The sequence below is a fragment of the Arachis hypogaea genome, chromosome 1 (assembly GCF_003086295.3).
Source record: "Arachis hypogaea cultivar Tifrunner chromosome 1, arahy.Tifrunner.gnm2.J5K5, whole genome shotgun sequence".
NCBI lineage: Eukaryota > Viridiplantae > Streptophyta > Magnoliopsida > Fabales > Fabaceae > Arachis > Arachis hypogaea.
The window spans coordinates 46,764,142-46,790,251 of record NC_092036.1 but is presented as its reverse complement, the minus strand read 5'-3'; the positions used below and the strand labels follow the sequence as shown (position 1 = coordinate 46,790,251).

Here is a 26,110-nt window from a genome sequence, read left to right as displayed (position 1 = left end):
AAGATTCTAGAATTTAAAGATTGAACCTTTCTTAACAAGAAAGTAACAAACTTCAAATTTTTGAATCAATCACATTACTTGTTAGCTAATTTTCGAAAATATGATGTAAAAGATAAGAAAAAGATTTTGAAAAATATTTTTTAAAAAAATTTCGAAAATTAATAAGAAAAAAGGAAAAGATTTAATTTCTGAAAAAGTTTTGAAAAGATAAGACTTTTAAAATTGAAAATTTGACTTGACTTGTAAGAAACAACTAATTTTTAAAATTTTTTACAAAGTCAACTCAAATTTTCGAAAATTAGGAGAGAAAAAAGGAAAAGATATTTTTTTTATTTTTGAATTTTTTGTATGATGAGAGAGAAAAACACAAAAATGACCCAAAACATGAAAATTTTGGATCAAAACACAAGATGCATGCAAGAACACTATGAATGTCAAGATGAACAACAAGAACACTTTGAAGATCATGATGAACATCAAGAACATAATTTTGAAAAATTTTTTAATGCAAAAAAAAAAAATGCAAGACACCAAACTTAGAAATCTTTAATGCATGGACACTATGAATGCAAAAATGTATATGAAAAACAACAAAAAACACAAAACAAGAAAACATCAAGATCAAACAAGAAGACTTGTCAAGAACAACTTGAATATCATGAAGAACACGATGAATACATGAATTTTCGAAAAATACAAGAAAAAATTTTTAAAGCATGCAATTGACACCAAACTTAAAAATTGACTCAAGACTCAAACAAGAAACACAAAATATTTTCGGTTTTTTATGATTTTATGATTTTTTTGTATTTTCTTTTATTTTTTTCGAAAATGTTCTTTAGAAAAACAAAAATAATAAAAAAATATTTTTGAAAGATTTTTGAAAACTTTTTTGAAAAGAAAATTATCTAATCTGAGCAACAAGATGAACCTTCAGTTGTCCATACTCGAACAATCCCCAGCAACGGCGCGAAAAACTTGGTGGATGAAATTGTGATTCATATGTTTATGTATTTTGTAAAATTCATTGCTCTTTCTTTCCCTGGCAATGGCGCCAAAAACCTGGTGCCAATACCATGGTTCACAACTTCGCACAACTAACCAGCAAGTGCACTGGGTCGTCCAAGTAATACCTTACGTGAGTAAGGGTCGATCCCACGGAGATTGTTGGTATGAAGCAAGCTATGGTCATCTTGTAAATCCCAGTCAGGTAGAGTCAAATGTAATTGGATTAGATATTTAAAAGATAAATAAAATAAAAGGATAGAAATACTTATGTAAATTAATAGTGGGAATTTCAGATAAGCGTATGGAGATACTGTGCCCTTTCTTTTTCTACTTTCCTACTTCTTCCTTCAATCCTTCTTACTCCTTTCCATGGCAAGCTGTATGTAGGGCATCACCGTTGTCAATGGCTACATCCCATCCTCTCAGTGAAAAAGGTCCAAATGCTCTGTCACAGCACGGCTAATCATCTGTCGGTTCTCAATCAGGTTGGAATAGAATCCCTTGATTCTTTTGCGACTGTCACTAACGCCCAGCCTTCAGGAGTTTGAAGCTCGTCACAGTCATTCAATCCCGGAATCCTACTCGGAATACCACAGACAAGGTTAGACTTTCCGGATTCCCATGAATGCCGCCATCAATTCTAGCTTATACCACGAAGATTCTGATTAAGGAATCCAAGAGATATGCGCCCGGTCTAAGGTAGAACGGAAGTGGTTGTCAGTCACGCGCGTTCATAGGTGAGAATGATGATGAGTGTCACGGATCATCACATTCATCAAGTTGAAGTGAAGCACTATATCTTAGAATAGGAATAAAGAGAATTGAATAGAAAATAGTAGTAATTGTATTGAAACTCGAAGTACAGCAGAGCTCCACACCCTTAATCTATGGTGTGTAGAAACTCCACCGTTGAAAATACATAAGTGAGAGGTCCAGGCATGGCCGAATGGCCAGCCCCCATGATCTGAGAACTAATCATCCCAAGATGTCTAATACACTAGTAAAAGGTCCTATTTATAATAAACTAGCTACTAGGGTTTACAAGAGTAAGTAATTGATGCATAAATCCACTTCCGGGGCCCACTTGGTGTATGTTTGGGCTGAGCTTGATCTATCCACGAGCTGAGGCTTCTCTTGGAGTTGAACGCCAAGTTGTAACTCCGAGTCGTGACGTGCTTTGGGCGTTCAACTCCGAGTCATGACGTGTTTCTGGCGTTTTACTCCAGACAGCAACATGGAACTAGCGTTGAGCGCCAGTTTACATCGTCAATTCCCGAATAAAGTATGGACTATTATATATTGATGGAAAGCTCTGGATGTCTACTTTCCAACGCCATTGAGAGCGCGCCATTTGGAGTTCTGTAGCTCCAGAAAATCTATTTCGAGTGCATGGAGGTCAGATTCCAACAGCATCAGCAGTCCTTTGTCAGCCTCCTTCTCAGAGTTTTGCTCAAGTCCCTCAATTTCAGCCAGAAATTACCTGAAATCATAGAAAAACACACAAACTCATAGTAAAGTCCAGAAATGTGAATTTAGCATAAAAACTAATGAAAACATACCTAAAAGTAACTAGATCATACTAAAAACTACCTAAAAACAATGCCAAAAAGCGTATAAATTATCCGCTCATCAGATTCACGTCCTCCCCTTCCTCCCTAGGTTCGGCCATGTTAATTATGTCAATGGCCTTGCACTCTCTTTTTGGATTCTCTTCAGTATTGCTTGGGAGAGTACTAGGAGGAGTTTCAGTGACTTTCTTACTCAGCTGGCCCACTTGTGCCTCCAAATTTCTGACGGGGGACCTTGTTTCACTCATGAAACTTAAAGCGGCCTTAGACAGAAAAGAGACTAAGTTTGCAAAATTAGAGGTGCTCTGCTCAAAATTCTCTATCTATTGCTGAGAAGATGATGGATAAGGCTTGCTATTGTTGAGCCTATTTCTTCCACCATTATTAAAGCCTTGTTGAGGCTTTTGTTGATCCTTCCATGAGAAATTTGGATGATTTCTCCATGATGAATTATAGGTGTTTCCATAAGGTTCACCCATGTAATTTACCTCTGCTATTGCAGGGTTCTCAAGATTATAATCTTCTTCTTTAGAAGATGCCTCTTTAGTACTGTTGGATGCATTTTGCCATCCATTCAGACTTTGAGAAATCATGTTGACTTGTTGAGTCAACATTTTGTTCTGAGCCAATATGGCATTCAGAGCATCAATTTTAAGAACTCTCTTCTTTTGAGGCATCCCATTATTCACAGAATTTCTCTCAGAAGTGTACATGAACTGGTTATTTGCAACCATGTCAATGAGTTCTTTAGGTGAATGGATCCACCTGCAGAATGGTCCAGTGACATCTTAGAGAATTCAGATAGACCATAATAGAATATATCCAAAATGGTCCATTCAGAAAGCATGTCAGAAAGACACCTTTTGGTCATCTTCTTGTATCTTTCCCAAGCTTCATAGAAATATTCACCATCTTTTTGTTTGAAGGTCTGAACATCTACTCTAAGCTTGCTCAGCTTTTGAGGAGGAAAGAACTTAGCCAAGAAAGCCGCGACCAGCTTATCCCATGAGTCCAAGCTATCTTTAGGTTGTGAATCCAACCATATTCTAGCTCTGTCTCTTACAGCAAAGGGGAAAAGCATGAGCTTGTAGACTTCAGGATCTACTCTATTAGTCTTAACAGTCTCACAGATCTGCAAGAACTCAGTTAAAAACTGGTAAGGATCTTCTGATAGAAGTCCATGGAACTTGCAGTTCTGTTGCAGTAGAGCAACTAGTTGAGGTTTCAGCTCAAAATTATTTGCTCCAATGACAGGGATTGAGATGCTTCTTCCATCAAATTTGGAAGTAGGTGTAGTATAGTCACCAAGCATCCTCCTTGCATTATTATTTTCGGCTGCCATCTCCTCTTCCTTTTCGAAAATTTTTGTAAGGTTGTCTCTGGATTGTTGTAATTTAGCTTCTCTTAGTTTCCTCTTCAGAGTCCTTTCAGATTCAGGATCTGCTTCAACAAGAATATTCTTGTCCTTGCTCCTGCTCATACGAAAAAGAAGGGGACAGAAAATAATAATAGGGATCCTCTTTACCACAGTAGAGAGATTCCTTTATGTTAGTAGAAGAAAAAGGGAATAGAAGAAGGAAAAGGTAAGCATCCAAGCACAAGGGTGAAGATAGGTTCAGATTCTTTGAGAGTAAGAGAAGTGTTAGTAAATAAATAAATAAATAGAAGGAGATGAGAGGGAGAGAATTCGAAAATTAATTTTGAAAAAGGGTTAGTAATTTTCGAAAATTAAAAGAAGAATTAAAATTAAAAATTAAAATTTAAAACAATTAGTTAATCAAAAGAATTTTGAAAAAGAGGGTGAAGTTTTCGAAAATTAGAGAGGGAAAAGTAGTTAGGTGGTTTTGAAAAAGATAAGAAACAAACAAAAAGTCAATTAGTTAGGAAAAAATAATTTGAAAATCAATTTTGAAATGATAAGAAGTTAGAAAAGATATTTTGAAAAAAAAAATATGATTTGAAAAAGATATGATTGAAAAGATATGATTAAAAAGATATTTTTGAAAAAGATTTTATTTTTAAAATTAAAATTGATTACTTGACTAACAAGAAACTAGAAGATATGATTCTAGAATTTAAAGATTGAACCTTTCTTAACAAGAAAGTAACAAACTTCAAATTTTTAAATCAATCACATTAATTGTTAGTAAAGTTTCGAAAATTATGAAATAAAATTAAGAAAAAGATTTTGAAAATCAAATTATAAATTTTCGAAAAAATAGTAAGAAAAAATGAAAAAGATTTGATTTTCGAAAAAATTTTGAAAAGATAAGATTTTTTTTTTAAATTGAAAATTTGACTTGACTTATAGGAAATAGCTAAGTTTTAAAATTTTTTTGACTAAGTTAACTCAAATTTTCGAAATTTTGAGAGAAATAAGGAAAAGATATTTTTTATTTTTAAATTTTGATGATGAGAGAGAAAAATTAAAACATAATTTTTATGTTTTTCTCTTTTCTTTTTGGATTAGAACAAAGAATGCATGCAAGAACACTATGAATGTCAAGATGAACACCAAAAACACTTTGAAGATCATGATGAACATCAAGAACATATTTTTGAAAAAAATTTTTATGCAAAGAAAACATGCAAGACACCAAACTTAGAAATCTTTAATGCTTAGACACTATGAATGCAAAAATGCATATAAAAAAAACAACAAAAGATACAAAACAAGAAAACATCAAGATCAAACAAGAAGACTCACCAAGAACAACTTGAAGATCATGAAGAACATCATGCATAAAAATTTCAAAAAATGCATAATTTTTTTAAAAACATGCAATTGACACCAAACTTAAAATTTGACACTAGACTCAAACAAGAAACACAAAAATATTTTTTATTTTTTTCGATTTTATAATTTTTGTATATATTTTTTGAAATTTTATAGGAAAAAGAAAATAAGAAATTCAAAATTTTTAATAAGAATTCCAGGAATCTTTCAATATTAGCCTAAAGCTCCAATCCAAGGGTTGGACATGGCTTAATGGCCAGCCAGCTTTAGGATATAAATCAGGCATGCAACAGCTGATACTTCATCCAACTCCATATACATGCCTTTTATGTTGACAAGTGGAAGCCTCAACCCAAAAGAATTTGGATATGGCTTTACAGCCAGCCAGGCTTCAACATGTTACCATGAAACTCTAGAATTCATTCTTAAAAATTTAGAATAATTTTCGAAAACAAAAGAAAAAATTATTTTATTTTATTTTAATTTTTTTTGAAAGATTTTTTTAAATTTTAGAAAAGAAAATTACCTAATCTGAGCAACAAGATGAACCGTTAGTTGTCTAAACTCGAACAATCCCCGGCAACGGCGCCAAAAACTTGATAGGCAAAATTGTGATTTCTGATCATGGCATTCATGTTCGTTCTCTCCCCAGCAATGGCGCCAAAAAGTTGGTGAATGAAATTTTGATCTCTAACAATGGCGCTCAACTTGGTATGCACGTTTATAACTCAGCACTTTCTTCACAACTTCGCACAACTAACCAGCAAGTGCACTGGGTCGTCCAAGTAATAAACCTTACGTGAGTAAGGGTCGATCCCACGGAGATTGTTGGTATGAAGCAAGCTATGGTCATCTTGTAAATCTCAGTTACGCGGATAATAAATGGTTATGGAGTTTTTGAATAATAATAAATAAAACATAAAATAAGGATAGAAATACTTAGGTAAATCATTGGTGAGAATTTCAGACAAATGTATGGAGATACTTTGTCCCTGTTAGATCTCTGCTTTCCTACTGCCTTCCTTCAATCCTTCTTACTCCTTTCCATGGCAAGCTGTATGTAGGGCATCACCATTGTCAATGACTACATCCCATCCTCTCAGTGAAAAAGGTCCAAATGCTCTTATCACAGCACGGCTAATCATCTGTCGGTTCTCGATCATGTCAGAATAGAATCCATTGATTCTTTTGTGTTTGTCATCACGCCCAACAATTGCGAGTTTGAAGCTCGTCACAGCCATTCAATCCCTGAATCCTACTCGAAATACCATAGACAAGGTTTAGACTTTCCAGATTCTCATGAATGCCACCAACAATTCTAGCTTATACCACGAAGATTCTGATTAAGGAATCCAAGAGATATGCGTTCGGTCTAAGGTAGAACGGAAGTGGTTGTTAGTCATGTGTTCATAGGTGAGAATGATGATGAGTGTCACGGATCATCACATTCATCATGGTGAAGTGCAACGAATATCTTAGAATAGGAATAAACTGAATTGAATAGAAAATAGTAGTAATTGTATTGAAACTCGAGGTACAGCAGAGCTCCACACCTTTAATCTATGGTGTGTAGAAACTCCACCGTTGAAAATACATAAGTGATGAAGGTCCAGGCATAGCCGAATGGCCAGCCCCCATGAATGATCAAAAGACCGAATGGTCAAGAGACTATATTGTCAAAAGACACCTAGTACAATAGTAAAAAGTTCTATTTATACTAAACTAGCTACTAGGGTTTATAGAGGTAAGTAATTGATGCAGAAATCCACTTCCGGGGCCCACTTGGTGTGTGCTTGGGATGAGCTTGAGCTTTACACGTACAGAGGCTCTTTTGGAGTTAAACGCCAAGTTGTAACGTGTTTTTGGCGTTTAACTCTGGTTCGTGACGTGTTTCTAGCGTTTGACTCCAGAATGCAGCATGGAACTGGCGTTGAACGCCAGTTTACATCATCTAATCTCGAATAAAGTATAGACTATTATATATTTCTAGAAAGCTCTATATGTCTTCTTTCCAACGCTGTTGAGAGCGCGCCATTTGGAGTTCTGTAGCTCCAGAAAATCCATTTCGAGTGCAGAGAGGTCAGAATCCAACAGCATTCGCAGTCCTTTGTCAGCCTTCTATCAGACGTTTGCTCAGGTCCCTCAATTTCAGCCAGCAAATACCTGAAATCACAGAAAAATACACAAACTCATAGTAAAGTCCAGAAATATGAATTTTACATAAAAACTAATAAAAACATCCCTAAACGTAGCTAGATCCTACTAAAAACTACCTAAAAATAATGCCAAAAAGCGTATAAATTATCCGCTCATCAGCCACCTCCTCCGGATACACCAGAGCCCAAGGATGAGACTAAGGAGCTGACAGCAGAGGAGCTAGCAGCTGAAGCTTGCCAGGCAGTCGAGCCAGCAGTTCAGAGAGCGGAGGAGCCCACGGCTGAGGAGCCAGTAGTTTAGAGAGCTGATAAGCCGGCAGCTGGAGCCGAGCAGACAGTTGAGACAATAGCAGATCCAGTTGGCCAGGCCGTTGAGGAGGCGGCAGGTAAGGCCACCACAGGGCCTTCCCGCGCCATTATTGTGTATCTGCGACATCAGCACCCCCCATCGCCAGCTGGTAGACCATCTCAGAATTGACCACCTGATGATTGGATTTTTGACGATTTAGAATTTCACTAATGAAATCTCGTTGTAAAGTATAGTTTTTAAACCAAACAATAATCCTTTCATACAAAAAGTTGTTTGTCACTAGTACAAACCCCTAAAATCTATAAACCGAAGTATTTAAACCTCGGGACGTTCTCCCTAGGAATTGTAATGAAGTGTCTTGTTATTGGTTGTGAGTTACATTTGGGGTTTTTAAGATTTTAGACAAGAAATATAAATGGCAAAGAAATAAACTAACAACTAACAAAGCTCTTGGCAAGATATGAGAACTAGAAGTCCTATCCTAGTTATCTTCCTCAATTGTGATGAGAATTGTTCATTGCTCCCACTTAGTTAACCTCTAATCATGGAGGAAAGTCAAGTGGATGAATCAATTTGATTCCTCAAGTCCTAATCAACTCCCAAAAGACAGACTAGCTTTAAAGGCATTCAAATCAATTAGCAACTTCTAATTATCAATCAACAAAAGAATTAGATAACTCAAGAGTCACTAATCACTCTACCAAAGCCAAGAGGAACAAAATCTATACAAAAATCCAACCAAGCATTTCATCAAACACTTGGAAGGCATAAAAGGAAAGCATAGTAAATTGATAACAAGAATGAAATCTAACAACAATTATTGCAAGGAATTAACAACAACAATCAAGGAAATCACAATTATCATGAATTACCTCAAATTGAATTATTGAAAGAAAACAAAGAAACAAAAATCTATCCAAAACAAAATGAAGAATTACAATTATTAAAGCACATAACTAGAAAGAGGAAGAGGAGAAGATTAAGAATTGATAAAGGAAAAGTGAATCAAAGCTTGAATTAAACTTAGATCTAAGAAGAGAGATTAACCTAAACCTAATCCTAATTTTAGAGAGAAGTGAGAGCTTCTCTCTCTAGAACTAACTAATCCTAATCCTAATGATGCTAAAAATGATTCCAAGATTTTTTTCCCCTTCAATCTTTGATCCTTTTATTCCTTTCTATCAGCAATTGGCGCCAAAATGGGTTCAGAAAACCTTCCAAATCGCCAGGCACGTGTTGCTTTAATGAAGTCATATGCCGACTTCGACGCGTGCGCGCACGGTACGCGTGCGCACCCCTGGCCGATTCTGCAATGTGCGCGTGAGCGCCTTGTGTGCGTGCACGTGCTTGGCTGATTTCACTTCCTTGACTTTTCATGCTTCTCTCCACTTGTATGCTTCCTTCCTTGCTCCTTTTGATCCATGCCTAGCCTATTTCAATCCTGGAATTACTAGCAAACACATCAAGGCATCTTATGGAATCAAAGAAGAATTAGAATTCATCAAATTAAGGCTTAAAAAGCATGTTTTTACACTTAAGCATAAATACGGGAGAGATTACAAAACCATGCTAATTCATAGGTTAAATGTGAGAAAAGGTAATCAAAATACTCTAAATTCAATACAAGATAAACCGTCAAATTGGGGTTTATCACCACCCCAGTCCGTTTTAGGCACGGAGGACCGTCCATCACTTAAGTGTGGGGGAGGATCTACTATTTTTTTCTTGGGTGTAAACAGTCTCTCCTTAACACTTGTCATCTAGTTTATTTTGAGTTTTATTATGCTTTTTTGTGAATGTTTTAGTGATTTGACCTATGCACTACTGTTTAGTACTTTTGGTATATATATATATATATATATATATATATATATTAGTTGTTTCTAGTCATCTTTAGCATTGCACTTTTATTTTGGTATATTGCACTCTATTTTGCTTGGTATATAGTATAGATATTGGTTGTGACTGGATGATGTGAATAGCATATACCTAGTTCATTTTGATCCTAATTGCTGATGTTAATTTTTGGTTGTTGAAAATTAGGAAAAGAACTAGGAAATTTTGAAAAATTTGCATCCAACACAACAAACATACATATAGGAAATAAATTTTGGTGAAAAACAACAAAACTTTTCGAAGAATTTTGTTTTAGGGCATTCTATTGAATTGATTGGAAAATTATTTTAAACTTGCTTGAACGATTTTTATGGAACATAGAAGAGGAAAGAACAAATACCTTGTGAGTTTTGACCTATATTGAGTGGTTACATATTTTAACCACTATTTTTGTTCATTGTGTGTTATATCTCTTCTATGATTGTGATATTGATTTTGCTTGATTCTTTATTTCTAATGATTGATGTTTTGAATTGCATTGAGCATGATTGAGGCCGTCTTTGAATTAAACTTACCCTACCCATATAGCCTACCCTTTGCATCTACCATTGTTAACCCCTTTGAGCTTTATTTACCCCATTGTTCTTGATATTAGCACATTGCACCCTTAAGTGGAAAATCATGATTTACCATGAATTGTATCTTTGATGAGCTTAGGTTGAGAAGTGTGTTACATTTAAGTGTGGGGGAATTTTGAGAGACATTAGTAGTGAATAAAAATGTTTAATTTAGGTACTTCATTGAAAATTTTAAAAAATGGGAACACACATGTATGAACTAGTAAACCATGTACATTTATCTTGATAGAAAAAAATCATCATCATAAAAAGGGGATGAAAGTTACCTCAAAGAGAAAAGAAATGAATAAGGAATGTGTTCATACCCTGGGTCGAGCTAGGCGACCCGGGCTGGCTAAAGACATGAGTGACCGACCTCTTCAAGACAGTCGCCACCGATCTCTTATTAAAAGAGCTCGGCCAAATTGCCATAGCAGCCCAAGCAGGCCCAAACCAAAGGACACAGCCCACTCAAAAAGGCGGCTGGCCAAAAAGATAAGGTGACCTCACCCACCAAAGATAAGATAAGATAACAAACTTATCTCAAAAGAAGGCCACTCAATACTATTATAAATACACTATAGCACCTAGCTATAACTCATACTCTGATTCTACACAAAATCCTGCCTAAAGCACGTGCTAACTTAAGCATCAGAGTCTCTTGCAGGTACCACCACCCTCCGGTGATCAAGGATCAACAACATCTACAGGCTCAACAAGTCGGATGCGACAGCTCCGACCACCACAACAGATCTCCTCCGAGATCGACCATCAGTTTTAGATAACCCTTGGAACATTGGCACTGTTGCCGGGGACCCTGGAAGTCATTCTATCATCATGGTGGAAAACCTTGACAACGACCACAATTCTGATTTGGAAAACAGGACGCCGCATAAGAACGCGAACATCACACCAAAAGATACACATCAACAAAACGGAGACAAGCATTCTCCAAACACAAAAATTTTAGATGCCATCCGAGAATAGCAAGAATGTCTCAAGCAGCTCAAACAAGAGGCCGAACACCAGCGCGAAGCTGAAAGAGATCTTCAGAGGGAAACAAGATGACGTCGAGAGTTAGAGGACAAGCTCCTAAAGCTCGAGGCTGACCTTAAGACCAAAACCATTCGATCTAGTCATGAAGACAGCTCCCACAAAGATCAAGACCCATTCACCAAAGAGATCATGAAAGATAAAGTCCCAAAGGACTTCAAAGCTCCTGACATAACCCTATATGATGGTACATCGGATCCAAGCCACCATCTCAGCAATTTCAGAAGTAGGATGTATCTCACGGATGCCTCAGATGCAATCTGCTGTAAAGCTTTCCTGACCACCTTAACCAAAATGGCAATAAAGTGGTTCGACACCTTGCCACCAAGGTCAATAGCAAGTGATGAGCAGATAATTTATATGCTTTTTGGCATTGTTTTTAGGTAGTTTTTAGTATGATTTAGATAGTTTTTAGTATATAATTATTAGTTTTTATGCAAAAATCATATTTCTAGACTTTAATGTGAGTTTGTGTGGTTTTCTATGATTTCAGATATTTTCTGGCTGAAATTGAGGGACTTGAGCAAAAATCTGATTCAGAGGCTGAAAAAGGACTGCAGATGCTGTTGGATTCTGACCTCCCTGCACTCAAAATAGATTTTTTGGAGCTACAAAAGTCCAATTGGCATGCTCTCAATTGCGTTGGAAAGTAGACATCTTGGGTTTTCCAGCAATATATAATAGTTCATACTTTATCCGAGTTTTGATAACGCAAACTGGCGTTAAACGCTAGAACTGGCATAAAAGTTGGATTTAAACGCCCAAACTGGCACCAGAGCTGGCGTTTAACACCAAGAAAAGCCTATGCACGTGAAAGCTTCAATGCTCAGCCCAAGCACACACCAAGTGGGCCCCGGAAGTGAATTTCTGCATCATTTACTTATTTCTATAAACCCTAGGTTACTAGTTCATTATAAATAGGACCTTTTACTATTGTATTTTCATAGAAAGATCGGGAGATCTTTAGATCATTTTGGAGACTACCTTTATATCACTGTTGATCTCTTGATCATGCTTAGGGGGCTGGCCATTCGGCCATGCCTGGACCTTCATCACTTATGTATTTTCAACGGTGTAGTTTCTACACCTCATAGATTAAGGTGTGGAGCTCTGCTGTTCCTCATGAATTAATGCAATTACTACTGTTTTCTATTCAATTCAAGCTTATTCGATTTCTAAGATATTCATTTGCACTTCAACATGATGAATGTGATGATCATGTGACACTCATCACCATTCTCACTTATGAATGCGTGCTTGACAACCACTTCCGTGATACCTGAAAACAAGCTTGAATGTATATCTTTTGGCCTCTTTGTCCACGACGCATGGTTGCCTCTCGTGACAACAGAGCCTCCCATTTCGTGAGATCAGAGTCTTCGTGGTATAAGCTAGAATCAATTGGCAGCATTCTTGAGATTCGGAAAGTCTAAACCTTGTCTGTGGTATTCCGAGTAGGATCTGGGATGGGATGACTGTGCTGAGCTTCAAACTCGCGAGTGCTAGGCGCAGTGACAATGCGCAAAAGGATCATTGGATCTTATTCCAACACAAGTGAGAACCGACAGATGATTAGTCCTATGTAACCTATAGCCGGACCATTTTCACTGAGAGGACAGATGGTAGCCGTTGACAACGGTGATCCCCGAACATACAACTTGCCATAAAAAGGAGCACGCATGACTGGATGAAAGTAGTAGGAAAGCAGGAATTCAAAAGGAACAAAGCATCTCCATACACTTATCTGAAATTCCTAGCAATGAATTATATAAGTATCTCTATCCTATTTTATGTTTTATCTGTCTTTTAATTATCAAAATCCATAACCATTTGAATCTGCTTGACTGAGATTTACAAGATGACCATAGCTTGCTTCAAGCCAACAATCTCTGTAGAAGGGATCGACCCTTACTCACGTAAGGTATTACTTGGACGACCCAATGCACTTGCTGGTTAGTTGTCTCGGAGTTGTGTGATCACAATTCCGTGCGCTAAGTTTTTGGCGCAGTTTCCGGGGATTATTCGAGTTTGGACAACTGACGGTTCATCTTGTTGCTTAGATTAGGTATTTTTCTTTTTTTTTTCTTCAGAATTTTTAAGAATGAATTCTAGAGTTTCAGATGATGCTTTTATCATCACAGGAGCCTTTTTTATTCCCATTAATTTGGCTATTGTATGTAATGCTCTGCTAAAGCTTGGCTAGCCATGTATAATCTTTTTAGACTGAAGCTTTAGACTAACATTGCATGATTCCTAGAATTCTTATTAAAAGTTTTGAGTTTCTTATTTTCTTTTTCAAAATAATTTTCGAAAAAATATAAAAAAAATATTTTGTGTTTCTTGTTTGAGTCTAGTGTCAATTTTTAAGTTTGGTGTCAATTGCATATCTTTATTTTTCTTGCATTTTTTGAAAGTGTGTTCTTGTGTTCTTCATTGATCTTCAGGTTGTTCTTGATGATTTTCTTTATCTGATCTTTAAATTCTCTTGTTTTGTGTCTTTTGTTGTTTATCATGTGCATTCTCAAATTGTTAGTGTCTCTAGTATGAAAACTTCTAAGTTTGGTGTCTTGCATGTCTTTCTTTTCTTAAAAATTTTCAAAAATATGTTCTTGATGTTCATCATGATCTTCAAAGTGTTCTTGGTATTCATCTTGACATTCAAAGTGTTCTTGCATGCATCCCTTGTTTTGATCTTAGTTTTTCATGTTTAATTTCATTCTGTTATTTTTCTCTCTCATCATTAAAAATTAAAAAAAAAATTCAAAATTATGTCTTTTCAAGTCAATAATATAGAGAATTGAAGATTCATAACATACAGCAGAGGAATCACAGAGAAAAAGCTGGGCATTCAAAACGCCCAGTAAAGAAGGATTTCTGGCATTTAAACGCCCGCCAGAGTACCTAGCTGGGCGTTTAACGCCCGAGGAGGTAGCCAAGTGGGCGTTAAACGCCAGAATGGAAACCATTCTAGGCGTTTAACACCAGGATAACACCAGGGAGGTAATTTTGTTTTCAATTCAAATCGTTTTCAATTTTTCAAGTTTTAAAACTAATTTTTCAAAATCTTATCTTTTTCATATCCTTTTTTATCAATTATATCTTTTTCAAAATCAAATCTTTTTCAAAATCAAATCTTTTTCATTTTTCTTTTAATATTTTCGAAAATCCTTACTAACAATTAATGTTGTGATTCAAAAATTTCAAGTTTGTTACTTTCTTGTTAAGAAAGGTTCAATATTTGAATTTTAGAATCATATCTTTTAATTTCTTGTTAGTCAAGTCATCAATTTTAAAAATCAAATCTTTTTTTAAATTGTTTTTCAATCATATCTTTTCAATCATATCTTTTTAAATCATATCTGTTTCAAATCACATCTTTTTCAAAATAATTTTCAATCATATCTTTTTGATTGCTAACTTCAAAATCTTTTTCAAAACCACCTAACTACTTTTCTCACTTTTAATTTTCGAAAATCACTAACATCTTTTTTCAAAATTCTTTTTAATTAACTAATTGTTTTAAACTCTAATTTTATTTTATTCAATTTTTTTTTCGAAAATTCTCTCTCTCCCATCTCTTTCTATTTAATCACTAACACTTATCCTCCTTTAATAATTCGGACTCCCTCCCTCTCTATAAGTTCGAATTCTTCTCTCTACCTCATTCTTCTATTCTTCTTTTCCTCTGACACCTCAAGGAATCTTTATACTGTGACATAGAGGATTCCATACTTTCTTATTCTCTTCTCTTTCATATGAGCAGGAATAAGGACAAAGGCATTCTTGTTGAAGCTGATCCTGAACCTGAAAAGACCTTGAAGAGGAAGCTAAGAGCAGCTAAAGCACAACACTCCGAAGAGGGCCTGACAGAAATTTTCGTAAAGGAAGCAGACAAAACAGCCATGGCCGAACCCAACAACAACAATGCAAGGAAGGTGCCTGGTGACTTTACTGCACCAACTCCCAACTTCTATGGGAGAAGCATCTCTATTCCTGCCATTGGAGCAAACAACTTTGAGCTTAAGCCTCAATCAATTTCTCTGATGCAACAGAATTACAAGTTTCATGGACTTCTATTAGAAGATCCTCATCAGTTCTTGGCTGAATTCTTGCAAATCTGTGACACTGTTAAGACCAATAGAGTTGATCCCGAGGTCTACAGACTTATGCTTTTCCCTTTTACTGTAAGAGACAGAGCTAGTATATGGTTGAACTCACAACCTAGAGACAGCCTGAACTCTTGGGAAAAACTGGTCAATGCCTTCTTAGCTAAATTTTTTCCACCTGGAAAGATGAGTAAGCTTAGAGTGGAAGTTCAAACCGTCAAACAGAAAGAAGGTGAATCCCTCTATGAAGCTTGGGAAAGATACAAGCAATTGATCAGAAGGTGTCCTTCTGACATGCTTTCAGAATGGAGCATCATAGGTATCTTCTATGATGGTCTGTCTGAGTTATCCAAGATGTCATTGGACCATTCTGCAGGCGGATCTATTCATCTGAAGAAAATGCCTGCAGAAGCCCAGGAACTCATTGAAATGGATGCAAATAACCAGTTCATGTACACTTCTAAAGAAATCCTGTGAACAATGGGACAACTCAGAAGAAATGAGTTCTTGAGATTGATACTCTGAATGCCATATTGGCTCAGAACAAAATATTGACTCAGCAAGTCAATATGATTTCTCAGAATCTGACTGGATTGTAAGCTGCATCTGGCAGTGCTAAAGAAGCCTCCTTTGAAGGAGAAGCTTATGACCGTGAGAATCCTGCAATGGAAGAGGTGAATTACATGCGGGAACCCTATGGAAATGGTGCATGAAATTGTGATCATCAATGGCGCCATCAACATGGTACGCTCAATTGCAATCTCAACTCTTTATCACAACTTCGCACAACTAACCAGCAAGTGCACTGGGTCATCCAAGTAATAAACCTTACGCGAGTAAGGGTCGATCCCACGGAGATTGTTGGTATAAAGCAAGCTATGGTCATCTTGTAAATCTCAGTCAGGCGGATTCAAATGGTTATGGAGGATTAATGATTAAAAGATAAATAAAACATAAAATAAAGATAGAGATACTTATGTAATTCATTGGTGAGAATTTCAGATAAGCGTGTGGAGATGCTTTGTCCCTTCCGTCTCTCTGCTTTCCTACTGTCTTCATCCAATCCTTCTTACTCCTTTCCATGGCAAGCTGTATATTGGGCATCACTGTTGTCAATGGCTACAGTCCCGTCCTCTCAGTGAAAATGTTCAACGCGCTCTGTCACAGCACGGCTATTCATTTGTCGGTTCTCGATCATGTCAAAATAGAATCCAGTGATTCTTTTGCGTCTGTCACTAACGCCCCACAATCGCAAGTTTGAAGCTCGTCACAGTCATTCAATCCCTGAATCCTACTCAGAATACCACAGACAAGGTTTAGACCTTCCGGATTCTCAAGAATGGCCGCCAATGGATTCTAGCTTATACCACGAAGATTCTGATTAAGGAATCCAAGAGATATCCACTCAATCTAAGGTAGAACGGAGGTGGTTGTCAGGCACACGTTCATAGGTGAGAATGATTATGAGTGTCACGGATCATCACATTCATCAAGTTGAGGAACAAGTGATATCTTAGAACAAGAATAAGCTGAATTGAATAGAAGAACAATAGTAATTGCATTAGTACTCGAGGTACAGCAGAGCTCCACACCTTAATCTATTGTGTGTAGAAACTCTACCGTTGAAAATACATAAGAACAAGGTCTAGGCATGGCTGAATGGCCAGCCTCCCAAAGAGGGTTCAATCATAAAAACATGATCAAAGGATGATCCGAAGATTGAAAGATTCCTCAAATACAATAGCAAAAGGTCCTATTTATAGAGAACTAGTAGCCTAGGGTTTACAGAAATGAGTAAACGACGTAAAAATCCACTTCCGAGCCCACTTGGTGTGTACTTGGGCTGAGCATTGAAGCTTCCATGTGTAGATACTTTTCTTGGAGTTAAACGCCAGCTTTTGTGCTAGTTTGGGCGTTTAACTCCCACTTTTGTGCCAGTTCCGGCGTTTAACGCCGGGAATTCTGAAGCTGACTTGGAACGCCTATTTGGGCCATCAAATCTCGAGAAAACTATGAACTATTATATATTTCTGGAAAGCCCTAGATGTCTACTTTCCAACAAAATTAGGAGCGAGCCAATTGGGCTTCTCTAGCTCTAGAAAATCCACTTCGAGTGCAGGAAGGTCAGAATCCAACAGCATCTGCAGCCCTTTTCAGCCTCTGAATCAGATTTTTGCTCAAGTCCCTCAATTTCAGCCAGAAAATACCTGAAATCACAGAAAAACACACAAACTCATAGTAAAGTCCAGAAAGTGAATTTTAAATAAAAACTAATAAAAATATAATAAAAACTAACTAAAACATACTAAAAGCATACTAAAAACAATGCCAAAAAGCGTATAAATTCTCCGCTCATCACAACACCAAACTTAAATTGTTGCTTGTCCCCAAGCAACTGAAAATCAAATAGGATAAAAAGAAGAGAATGTACAATGAATTTCAAAAATGTCTATGAAGATCAGTATTAATTAGATGAGCGGGGCTTTTAGCTTTTTCCCTCTGAACAGTTTTGGCATCTCACGTTATCCTTTGAAGTTCAGAATGATTGGCTTCTATAGGAACTCAGAATCTGAATAGTGTTATTGATTCTCCTAGTTAAGTATGATGATTCTTGAACACAACTACTTTATGAGTCTTGGCCGTGGCCCAAAGCACTCTGTTTTCCAGTATTACCACCGGATACATCCATGCCACAGACACATAACTGGGTGAACCTTTTCAGATTGTGACTCAGCTTTGCTAGAGTCCCCAATTAGAGGTGTCCAGGGTTCTTAAGCACACCTTTTTTGCTTTGGATCACGACTTTAACCGCTCAGTCTCAAGTTTTCACTTGACACCTTCATGCCACAAGCACATGGTTAGGGACAGCTTGGTTTAGCCGCTTAGGCCAGGATGTTATTCCTGTAGGCCCTCCTATCCACTGATGCTCAAAGCCTTGGATCCTTTTTATTATCCTTGCCTTTTGGTTTAAAGGGCTATTGGCTTTTTCTGCTTGCTCTTTTTTTTTTGAATTCACTGCTTTTTCTTGCTTCAAGAATCATTTTTATGATTTTTCAAATCCTCAGTAACATGTCTCCTTTTTCATCATTCTTTCAAGAGCCAACAATTTTAACATTCATGAACAACAAATTCAAAAGACATATGCACTGTTCAAGCATACATTCAGAAGTCAAAAGTATTGCCACCACATCAAAATAATTAATCTGTTATAAAATTCGAAATTCATGCAATTGTTCTATTTTTCAATTAAGAACATTTTTCATTTAAGAAAGGTGATGGATTCATAGGACATTCATAACTTTAAGGCATAGACACTAAGACACTAATGATCATAAGACACAAACATAAATAAAACATAAAGCATAATTTTCGAAAAACAGAAAAATAAAGAACAAGGAGATTAAAGAACAGGTCCACCTTAGTGATGGCGGCTTGTTCTTCCTCTTGAAGATCTTATGGAGTGCTTAAACTCCTCAATGTCCCTTCCTTGCCTTTGTTGCTCCTTTCTCATGATTCTTTGATCTTCTCTAATTTCATGGAGGAGGATGGAATGTTCTTGGTGCTCCACCCTTAGTTGTCCCATTTTGGAACTCAATTCTCCTAGGGAGGTGTTGAATTGCTCCCAATAGTTTTGTGGAGGAAAGTGCATCCCTTGAGGCATCTCAGGGATTTCATGATGAGGAATTTCCTCATGTCCATGAGTGGGATCTCTTGTTTGCTCCATCCTCTTCTTAGTGATCGGCTTGTCCTTATCAATGAGGATGTCTCCCTCTATGTTAATTCCAACTGAATTACAGAGGTGACAAATGAGATGAGGGAAGGCTAACCTTGCCAAGGTAGAGGACTTGTCTGCCACCTTATAAAGTTCTTGGGATATAACCTCATGAACTTCTACTTCCTCTCCAATCATGATGCTATAAATCATGATAGCCCGGTCTATAGTAGCTTCAGACCGGTTGCTAGTGGGATGATTGAGCGTTGGATAAACTCCAACCATCCCCTAGCCACGGGCTTGAGGTCATGCTTTCTCAGTTGAACCGGCTTCCCTCTTGAATCTCTCTTCCATTGAGCGCCCTCTTCAAAAATGTCTATGAGGAATTGATCCAACCTTTGATCAAAGTTGACCTTTCTAGTGTAGGAGTGTTCATCTCCTTGCATCATGGGCAAGTTGAATGCCAACCTTACATTTTCAGGACTAAAATCTAAGCATTTCTCCTGAACCATTGTAAGCCAATTCTTTGGGTCCGGGTTCACACTTTGATCATGGTTCTTAGTGATCCATGCATTGGCATAGAACTCTTGAACCATTAAGATTCTAACTTGTTGAATGGGGTTGGTAAGAACTTCCTAACCTCTTCTTCGAATCTCATGTCGGATCTCCGGATATTCACTCTTTTGGAGTTTGAAAGGGACCTCGGAGATCACCTTCTTCATGGCCACAACTTCATAGAAGTGGTCTTGATGCACCCTTAAGATGAATCTCTCCATCTCCCATGACTCGGAGGTGGAAGCTTTTGCCTTCCCTTTCCTCTTTCTAGTGGTTTCTCTGGCCTTAGGTGCCATAAATGGTTATGGAAAAACAAAAAGCAACGCTTTTACCAAACCAAACTTAGTAGGTTTGCTCGTCCCTGAGCAAAAGAGGAAAGAAAAGAGTAGAAGAAGAGGAAATAGAGGAGATGGAGGGGGCTTTTGTGCGTCGGCTGAGGGGGAGAAGTAGTGTTTAGGTTGTATGAAAATGAAAGAGTGAAGAAGGGTTTATATAGGGGTGGAGAGAGGGGTAGGGTTCGGCCATTAAGGGTGGGTTTGGGAGGGAAAGTGGTTTGAATTTGGATGGTGGGGTAGGTGGGGTTTTATGAAGGATGGATGTGAGTGGTGAAAAGAATGGTGGGATTTGATAGGTGTGGGGTTTTTTTTTTGGGAAGAGGTATTGAGGTGATTGGTGAATGGGTGAAGAAGAGAGAGAGTGGTGGGGTAGGTGGGGATCCTGTGGGGTCCACAGATCTTGAGGTGTCAAAGATAACTCATCCCTGCACTAAGTGGCGTGTAAAACGCCCTTTCTGCCAATCCTGGCGTTAAACGCCGGGCTGCTGCCCTTTTCTGGCGTTAAACGCCAGTCTGGTGCCCCTTTCTGGCGTTAAACGCCAGTCTGGTGCTCCTTTCTGGCGTTAAATGCCCAGGATGGTGCCAGACTGGGCGTTAAACGCCCATTTGCTGCCCTTACTAGCGTTTAAACGCCAGCAAGTTTTTCCTCCAGGGTGTGCTGTTTTTCTTTCTGTTTTTCATTCTGTTTTTACTTTTTCAATTGTTTTTATGACTTCACATGATCATCAACCTATAGAAAACATAAAATAACAATGGAAAATAGATAAATATAACATTGGGTTGCCTCCTAATAAGCGCTTCTTTAATGTCAGTAGCTTGACAGAGGGCCCTCATGGAGCCTCACAAATGTTCAGAGTAATGTTGGAACCTCCCAACACCAAACTTAGAGTTTGAATGTGGGGGTTCAACACCAAACTTAGAATTTGGTTGTGGCCTCCCAACACCAAACTTAGAGTTTGACTGTGGGGGCTCTGTTTGACTCTGTTTTGAGAGAAGCTCTTCATGCTTCCTCTCCATGGTTATAGAGGGATATCCTTGAGCCTTAAACACAAAGGATTCTTCATTCACTTCAATAATCAATTCTCCTCTGTCAACATCAATCACAACCTTTGCTGTGGCTAGGAAGGGTCTGCCAAGGATGATGGATTCATCCATGCACTTCCCAGTCTCTAGGACTATGAAATCAACAGGGATGTAATGGTCTTCAATCTGTACCAGAACATCCTCTACAAGTCCATAAGCTTGTTTTCTTGAATTGTCTGCCATCTCTAGTGAGATTCTTGCAGCTTGTACTTCAAAGATCCCTAGCTTCTCCATTACAGAGAGAGGCATGAGGTTTATGCTTGACCCTAGGTCACACAGAGCCTTCTCGAAGGTCATGGTGCCTAATGTACAAGGTATTGAGAACTTTCCAGGGTCCTGTCTCTTTTGAGGTAATCTCTGCCTAGTGAAGTCATCCAGTTCTTTGGTGAGCAAAGGGGGTTCGTCCTCCCAAGTCTCATTACCAAATAACTTGTCATTTAGCTTCATGATTGCTCCAAGGTACTTAGCAACTTGCTCTTCAGTGACTTCTTCGTCCTCTTCAGAGGAAGAATACTCATCAGAGCTCATGAATGGCAGAAGTAAATCCAATGGAATCTCTATGGTCTCAGTGTGAGCCTCAGATTCCCATGGTTCCTCATTAGGGAACTCATCGGAGGCCAGTGGATTTCCATTGAGGTCTTCCTCAGTGGCGATCACTGCCTCTTTCTCCTTTCCAAATTCGGCCATGTTGATGGCCTTACACACTCCTTTTGGATTCTCTTCTGTATTGCTTGGAAGAGTACTAGGAGGGAGTTCAGTAACTTTCTTACTCAGCTGACCCACTTGTGCCTCCAAGTTTCTAATGGAGGACCTTGTTTCAGTCATGAAACTTTGAGTGGTTTTGATTAGATCAGAGACCATGGTTGCTAAGTCAGAGTGGCTCTGCTTAGAATTCTCTGTCTGTTGCTGAGAAGATGATGGAAAAGGCTTGCCATTGGTAAACCTGTTTCTTCCACCATTATTGTTGTTGAAACCTTGTTGAGGTCTCTGTTGATCCTTCCATGAGAGATTTGGATAATTTCTCCATGAAGGATTATAGGTGTTTCCATAGGGTTCACCCATGTAATTCACCTCTTCCATTGATGGGTTCTCAGGATCATAAGTTTCTTCTTCAGATGAAGCGTCCTTAGTACTACCTGGTGCAGCTTGCATTCCAGATAGACTTTGAGAAATCATATTAACTTGCTGAGTCAATATTTTGTTCTGAGCCAATATGGCATTCAGAGTATCAATCTCAAGAACTCCTTTCTTCTGATTCATCCCATTGTTCACAGGATTCCTTTCAGAAGTATACATGAATTGGTTATTTGCAACCATTTCAATGAGTTCTTGAGCTTCTGCAGGCGTCTTTTTCAGATGAAGAGATCCTCCAGCAGAGCTGTCCAATGACATCTTGGACAGTTCAGACAGACCATCATAGAAGATACCTATGATTCTCCATTCAGAAAGCATGTCAGAAGGACACTTTCTGATCAATTGTTTGTATCTCTCCCAAGCTTCATAGAGGGATTCACCTTCCTTCTGTCTAAAAGTTTGGACTTCCACTCTAAGCTTACTCAATTTTTGAGGTGGAAAGAACTTTGCCAAGAAGGCATTGACTAGCTTTTCCCAAGAGTTCAGGCTTTCTTTAGGTTGTGAGTCCAGCCATATCCTAGCTCTGTCTCTTACAGCAAAAGGGAATAGCATAAGTCTGTAGACCTCAGGGTCAACCCCATTGGTCTTGACAGTGTCACAGATTTGCAAGAATTCAGCTAAAAACTGATGAGGATCTTCCAATGGAAGTCCATGGAACTTGTAATTCTGTTGCATTAGAGAAACTAATTGAGGCTTAAGCTCAAAGTTGTTTGCTCTAATGGCAGGGATAGAGATGCTTCTCCCATAGAAGTCAGGAGTAGGTGCAGTAACGTCACCCAGCACCTTCCTTGCATTGTTGGCATTGTTGTTGTTTTCGGCTGCCATGTCTTCTTCTTGTTTGAAGATTTTTGTTAGGTCCTCTATAGAGAATAGTGCTTTATCTTCTCTTAGCTTTCACTTCAAGGTCCTTTCAGGTTCAGGGTCAGCCTCAACAATAATACTTTTGTCTTTGCTCCTGCTCATATGAAAGAGAAGAGAACAGGAAAATATGGAATCCTCTATGTCACAGTATAGAGATTCCTTGAGATGTCAGAGGAAAAGAAGGATAGAAGGAGGAGGTAGAAGAAGAAGAATTCGAACTTATCAGGAGAGATAGGGTTCGAATTGTTGATAGTGGAGGAATGTTAGTCCTTAAATAGAAGGATGTGAAAAGAGGGGAAGAATTTTCGAAAATAAATTAAAAGATTTTGAAGAAATTTTGAAAAATTGAAGAATGATTTTCGAAAATTAAAGTTGGGAAAGAAATAAAGTGATTTTTGAAAAAGATTTTGAAATTAGAAATAAAAAAGATTGAAAATTATTTGGAAAAAGATGTGATTAAAAAGTTATGATTGAAGAGTTATGGTTTTAAAAGGATATGATTGAAAAGATATGATTGAGAAACAATTTAAAAAGATTTGATTTTTAAAATTAATGACTTGGCTAACAAGAAATTTAAAGGATATGATTCAAACATTAAACCTTTCTTAACAGAAAAGACAACATACTTGAAATGTTGAATCAAATCATTAACTGTAGGCAAGTATTTTTGAGAATGGAAAGAAATTGATTTTGAAAATATATGATTGAAAAGATATGGTTTGAAAAAGATTTGATTTTGAAAAATTATGAAAACTTAAAAAAAAATTTGAATTAAAAACAAAATCTTCTCTCTTGTATCATCCTTGCGTTAAACGCCCAGAATGGTATCCATTCTGGCGTTTAACGCCCAAAATGCTACCCTTTTGGGCATTAAATGCCTAGCCAAGTACCCTGGCTGGCGTTTAAACACCAGTTTTCCTTCTTCACTGAGCGTTTTGAATGCCCAGCTTTTTCTGTGTAATTCCTCTGCTGCATGTTCTGAATCTTCAATTCTCTGTATTATTGACTTGAAAAGACACAAATTAAAAAAATTTTTTTGAATTTTTAATGATGAGGAATAATCAAAATGCAACTAAGATCAAATAAACAATGCATGCAAGACACCAAACTTAGAAATTTGTATACTATTGACACTAACAAATTGAGAATGCATATGAGAAACAACAAAACACTCAAGACAAGAGAATTTAAAGATCAGAGCAAGGAAATCATCAAGAACAACTTGAAGATCAATGAAGAACATAATGCATGTAATTTTCGAAAATTAAAAGAATAAAGACATGCAATTGACACCAAACTTAAAATTAGGCACTAGACTCAAACAAGAAACATAAAAATATTTTTGATTTTAAGATTTTATAATTTTTTTTTGTGCTTTTTCGAAAATTGAGTGGAAAAGAAAAACAAGGGTTCAAAATTCTTAATGAGAATTCCAGGAATCATTGCAATGCTAGTCTAAGACTCCAGCCCAGGAATTAGACATGGCTTCACAGCCAGCCAAGCTTTCAGTGAAAGCTCTGGTCCAAAATACTAGACATGGCCAATGGCCAGCCAAGCTTTAGCAGATCATTGCTCACAACAGCAAAATTGATAGAAATCAACAAGCTCTTGTGATGATAAGTTGAAACCTCGGTCCAAAAGATTAGACATGGCTTCATAGCCAGCCATACTTCAACAAATCATCATGAAACTCTAGAATCCATTCTTAAAAACTCTGAAGAACAAAATAGAAATATATATTTTTTTGTATTTTTGAAAAATTTTTGAAAAGTAAAAAGCTTAAACATAAAATAAAATTACCTAATCTAAGCAACAAGATGAACCGTTAGTTGTCCAAACTCAAACAATCCTCGGCAACGGCGCAAAAAACTTGGTGCACGAAATTGTGATCATCAATGGCGCCATCAATATGGTACGCTCAATTGCAATCTCAACTCTTTATCACAACTTCGCACAACTAACCAGCAAGTGCACTGAGTTGTCCAAGTAATAAACCTTACGCGAGTAAGGGTCGATCCCACGGAGATTGTTGGTATGAAGCAAGCTATGGTCATCTTGTAAATCTCAGTCAGGCAGATTCAAATGGTTATGGAGGATTAATGATTAAAAGATAAATAAAACATAAAATAAATATAGAGATACTTATGTAATTCATTGGTGAGAATTTCAGATAAGCGTACGGAGATGCTTTGTCCCTTCCGTCTCTCTACTTTCCTACTGTCTTCATCCAATCCTTCTTACTCCTTTCCATGGCAAGCTGTATGTTGGGCATCACCGTTGTCAATGGCTACAGTCCCGTCCTCTCAGTGAAAATGTTCAACGCGCTCTGTCACAGCACGGCTATTCATCTAGCGGTTCTCGATCATGTCAGAATAGAATCCAGTGTCATTAACACCCCACAATCGCGAGTTTGAAGCTCGTCACAGTCATTCAATCCTTGAATCCTACTCAGAATACCACAGACAAGGTTTAGACCTTCCGGATTCTCAAGAATGGCCGCCAATGGATTCTAGCTTATACCATGAAGATTCTGATAAAGGAATCCAAGATATATCCACTCAATCTAAGGTAGAACGGAGGTGGTTGTCAGGCACACGTTCATAGGTGAGAATGATGATGAGTGTCACGGATCATCACATTCATCAAGTTGAGGAACAAGTGATATCTTAGAACAAGAATAAGCTGAATTGAATAGAAGAACAATAGTAATTGCATTAATACTCGAGGTACAGCAGAGCTCCACACCTTAATCTATGGTGTGTAGAAACTCTACCGTTGAAAATACATAAGAACAAGGTCTAGGCATGGCCGAATGGCCAGCCTTCCAAAGAGGGTTCAATCATAAAAACATGATCAAAAGATGTTCCGAAGATTGAAAGATTCCTCAAATACAATAGAAAAAGGTCCTATTTATAGAGAACTAGTAGCCTAGGGTTTACAGAAATGAGTAAATGACGTAAAAATCCACTTCCGGACCCACTTGGTGTGTGCTTGGTCTGAGCATTGAAGCTTCCATGTGTAGAGACTTTTCTTGGAGTT

General features: G+C 37.5%; 2 non-coding genes across 2 annotated transcripts; both read left to right on the top strand.

The window, feature by feature from the left end:
* Positions 1-3,417: 3,417 nt before the first annotated feature.
* On the top strand, positions 3,418-3,525 carry LOC112714467 (small nucleolar RNA R71). Its single transcript, XR_003159274.1, has one exon. It is a non-coding gene; the product is annotated as a small nucleolar RNA R71 (small nucleolar RNA).
* Positions 3,526-22,522: 18,997 nt separating this feature from the next.
* Positions 22,523-22,630, top strand: LOC112712953 (small nucleolar RNA R71). Its single transcript, XR_003157994.1, has one exon. It is a non-coding gene; the product is annotated as a small nucleolar RNA R71 (small nucleolar RNA).
* The last annotated feature ends 3,480 nt before the right edge of the window (positions 22,631-26,110 follow it).